The sequence below is a fragment of the Myxocyprinus asiaticus genome, chromosome 26 (assembly GCF_019703515.2).
Source record: "Myxocyprinus asiaticus isolate MX2 ecotype Aquarium Trade chromosome 26, UBuf_Myxa_2, whole genome shotgun sequence".
NCBI lineage: Eukaryota > Metazoa > Chordata > Actinopteri > Cypriniformes > Catostomidae > Myxocyprinus > Myxocyprinus asiaticus.
The window spans coordinates 44,187,501-44,192,500 of NC_059369.1; the positions used below are offsets into that span (position 1 = coordinate 44,187,501).

Below are 5,000 nucleotides of genomic sequence, written 5' to 3' on the forward strand. Positions count from 1 at the left end.
GAGACTGAGACCAGCGCGTTACCACGGAGACGTAGCACATGTGGAGGCTTCACGCTATTCTCCGTGGCATCCACGCACAACTCACCACACGCCCCACAGAGAGTGAGAACCACATTATAGCGACCACGAGGAGGTTACCCCATGTGACTCTACCCTCCCTAGCAACCGGGCCAATTTGGTTGCTTAGGAGACCTGGCTGGAGTCACTCAGCACGGCCTGGATTCGAACTCGTGACTCCAGAGGTGGTAGCCAGCATCAATACTCACTACCTCGCTACCCAGGCCCCTTTCTCAGCAAATATTGATTTATGTGATTAATTGCGATTAATAAATTGACATACCATGTAATTAATTCGATGTAAAAAGTTAATGTCATACCCTGCCACATGGCCTTGATTACATTAGCAAAAAAAGAAAAGTTACTGTACAGTATGTGACAGTTAGGATAAATGATTACGAAAACAAACAAGTATTTTCTTTAGAATAACATGCACTGATGAATTGTGCTCAGTAACACCGTGACATTTATTAAAAAAGAATATACGGTTAATTCTGATTTCCTTTTGAGTTTACATTCCAAACCAGTGGGTAGGTGAGCACCTGAAATGGGCCCTATTAGGACTGTGAGGTCTCTCCAGAATCACCCTGAACACAGAAGTCAGTCAGAGTGTAAAGTCTCCTAGCTCACGTGTATGTGTGTGACAGAGGGAGAATTAAGCTGCAAAGAGCTTTTCCACCCCGTCAGGTTTGGATCTGCTGAGTTGCCAAATAAACCGATTCATATTGCTCCCTGTGGAAAACATCCAGCAAAGGGAATCTGAACAAAATTGTCTCCGAGTGTCTCTGGGTGGGGTTCATGGGAACTCAAGAGGAGCAGAACTGCCCTTCAGTGAACACATCGAGCAAAACTGCTGCATGTTTGTTTAAGAAAGGTCCCACGATGCACACAGAGCACAATTCTGTCGCTGGAACAGGGACACTGTTTTGTAGAGCCCCTCTCTCAATCTCACTATCCTTTCAGGCACTAAATATAGAGTGTAGGAGGTCCCCTGCATCAGGGGGATGGAACAGGTTGAAGGACAGCAGGACTAAAGCATCTGAGGGCTTAACAGAGCAATGACACACACATGTACACACATATGCTTGGTCTGCGTGTTTAACTGTAGTGTATTTATAGCAATACATGCATTCAGAAGTGTTTAGTCTGAATGCACAAACATGCTCATAAATGCACATAAAAGTGGAGACAACATGAAATCTATTTACTTACTTAAAGGGACAGTTCACAAAAAAAATAATTAAATTATATCATCATTTACTTACCCTCAAATTGTTCTAACTTTTATCACTGACTTTCTTCTGTGGAACGCAAAACGAGATGTTAGGCAGAATGTTAGCCTCAGTCACCATTCACTTTCATTGTATGGAGAAAAAAAAGATGCAATCAAAGTGAATGGTGACTTAGGATAATATTCCGGCCGCGTCCACACTAATACGTTTTCGTTTGTAAGCTCATCGTTTTGGCCTTCTGTCCACACTGAGATGGCGTTTTTGTCAGCGAAAATGCTCTCCCAATTAAATAAATCTGAAAACACCATCTTGGCATTGTAGTGTGGACTGAGCAAACGGATATATCTGAAACGATGACGTATTTGTTGTCATGTGACGCAGTCAGGTGATCCATTCAACCAAAACAATCAAGATGGTCCGTGATATAGCGGCACTGTTGTGTCTGATATCCGCGTTGATAGCGTTTATTTTATTTTTTTCCTTTTCTTCCCAATTTGGCATGCCCAATTCCCAATGTGCTCTTAGTCCTCGTGGTGGTGTAGCGACTCGCCTCAATCCGGGTGGCGGAGGACGAATCTAAGTTGCCTCCGCATCTGAGACCGTCAATCCACGCATCTTATCACGTGGCTTGTTGAGCGCGTTACCATGGAGACGTAGCACATGTGGAGGCTTCACGCTATTCTCCGCAGCATCCACGCACAACTCACCACACGCCCCACAGAGAGCGAGAACCACATTATAGTGACCACGAGGAGGTTACCCCATGTGACTCTACCCTCCCTAGCAACCGGGCCAATTTGGTTGCTTAGGAGACCTGGCTGGAGTCACTCAGCACACCCTGGATTCAAACTCGCGACTCCAGGGTACTCGCTGAGCTACCCAGACCCACCCGTTGATAGCATTTTTAAAGATGAATGTTACTTTGTACAACCTTCACATTGCATTCATTCAAAGGCGACTGGAAGTTTTCTCGGAATCAGTGTCTAGTAATGGAACAAGGACAATTGCGTTTGAGACCGTACATGGAATGGCGATTTTCCGCATGAGCAGTAAGGGGATTTAAGCGTTTTCATACATTTCAGTGTGGATGAGCAACTTTTAGAAAACACTTAAAAAAGGCTGTGTAGATGAGAGCGTTTCGAAAACGAAAACGAAAACGCCGTTTTCAAATGCGTCCAGATAAATGTAGACGTGGCCTAAGAAAAAAAGTAAAATGTGTTTGGAACAACATGATTGAGTAAATGTTTTCCTTTTTGGGTGGACTGTCATTTTAATAATAAAATCCCTGGTCTTATTGTGCACGAGTTAACAGTGAATGTTATTCTAGATAAGATTGATTTCATTATATTTTATTGGTAACACCTTACAATAAGGTTCTATTCATTAACAGGAATCATGATTAAAAAATTTATTAAAAATATTCCGGGTTTAATATAAGTTAAGCTCAATGGACAGCATTTGTGACATAAAGTTGATTACCAGAAAAATGTATTTTGATTGCTCCTCCTCTTCTTCAAAAAAAAAGAAGCTAAAATTGCCGCCTCATGACTGTTTTTACGGCAGTGATGTCGAATGCTCATTGGCTCTCAAGTGTCTCGTGACCGTTTGCGACATGCCGTATTCTGCGATGTAAATGTTTGAATGAGATATGACAGCGGCGTTACAGAGTGCATCAGGAGAAGATTTTCAGCGATTAATAACTCAAATTCCACTCTCTACCTCACACAAAGCTATGGTACGCTTGGACTACTTTTCCACAGAATTTAGCTGTTTTTCTGAATAATTTCTTGTGATTAAATCTGTACATGAATCTGTCTGTAACGTCTTTTAATATTGTTAAGAAGTGGTTATGTTGAGGGGTTTGGGTAGGGTTAAAGGAATGTTCCAGGTTCAATACAAATTAATCTCAGTCGACAGCATTTGTGGCATAATGTTGATAACCACAAAAAAAATTTAGACTCATCCCTCCTTTTCTTTAAAAAAAAAAGCAAAAATCTGGGTTACAGTGAGGCACTTACAATGGAAGTCAATGGGGGCCAAATTTTTGAACGTTAAAATACTCACTGATTCAAAAGTATAGCCACAAGACATAAACAATATGTGTGTAAACATGATTTTAGTGTGATAAAATCACGTACTAACCGCATCTGTGTAAAGTTATAGCCAATTTTACAACTTCGTTACCATGACGATGTAATGCCAACAATCCCCAAAAACCTAAAATGACTAAAAATGACGATTTAAACAACTTTACAGCTCAAATAATACATGAGTTTTAACAGAAGAATGAATGTAAATGCTTTTATAAAATTATAAGCTTCACATTTCTGCTTTTAAACCCTCCAAAAATTGGCCCCATTGACTTCCATTGTAAGTGACTCACTGTAATTTGATTTTTGCTTTTTTTCAAAGAAAAAGAGGGACGAGTCGAAATCAATTTTAGTGGTAATCAACATTATGCCACAAATGCTGTCAATTGAGCTAAACTTATATTGGACCCGGAATATTCCTTTAACACTATACTGTCTACAGCATTTTTCAGTCTGAAAATACAATTGTTCATTATAAGTTCATGGTAGTTCATAGTGCATTTATTAATGTTAGCAAATGCAACTTATGATTTTTTAAGTATACCGTTTGTTGAAATTAACATTAAGATAATAAATAATAAATGCTGTAAACCTATTGTTCATTATTAGTTCATGTTAACTAATGTTGTTAACTAATGGAACCTTTTCTCAATATTTAATAACTCACTCCATGTAACCAAAATAATATGAACCAATAATATAAAAGCCTAAGTTGTACAATAGTCAACCCTTCCCCTCCAAACACCTGGCTCCATTCTGGTATGTAACACCTGCTTTTCACGATCCAATCAATTCCTGATGGATTCCTGATGGATGAAATCAAGCCCCACCCTACATTTTTCCAACTGAGCATCCTGTTGCGCTCAGAAATATGTTAGATGTTGACCAGAGCAAACAACTTCATCAGCTTCATCAGAGTGCAGTGAGTATCTAACCCTTCACAATGTTCTGATCTCTCAGCACTTATACATGTGTGGTCAGTGATTAAAAGGCTGAAGACAAATGGCCAAGATGAAAGAGGAGATCATATGACTGACATCAGAGGAGTCCAGCTATGAGCGCGTTTAATTCTGCCGATCACTCTCCGTGTGTTTGATAACTGACACCACGGCAAGAGTCCAAAACCAGCATCATGACGAGCAGTTCTCATTCTCACCCCGCAGAAAATTCACATGTACAAACAAATACATGCACTTTATGACATCATCAACACAGATGATAAACAATGGATTCTATCAAATGATAGGACATAAACTTTTTAAGGGTGAAGTGTGAATATTGTGCCACCGAATATTAAACTGGGATAAGATACAGTAATGCGTACATTTCGTACAATTCATTATTCATGCCACGACCTGTATGTAAATGTTCCTACTTTCCTACAATATTCCTTAAGCTTGATGTACCACCTTGATGCAGTAGGGGGCAGTCAGCGCTCCAGCTGTACAGGCAACGTGCCTCATCAAACCAACGAGCAGGCAGCACCGCCTTCCACAGACGTGCTTTTGCACTCAAAGACAGCCGGACCGAGCTGGGACCTCGAGATACGTTTTTCAAAGTTTCAAACCATGTTTAACTTGGCACATCGTCCTAAAAACACAGCACTCATGACCGGAGGTGC

General features: G+C 40.4%; 1 protein-coding gene across 9 annotated transcripts in view; it reads right to left on the reverse strand.

Annotated features, from left to right (window-relative positions):
* The window catches only part of LOC127416677 (FERM domain-containing protein 4A-like), a 232,445-nt gene that overhangs the window by 25,716 nt on the left and 201,729 nt on the right, over positions 1-5,000 (reverse strand). The window lies entirely within an intron of this gene.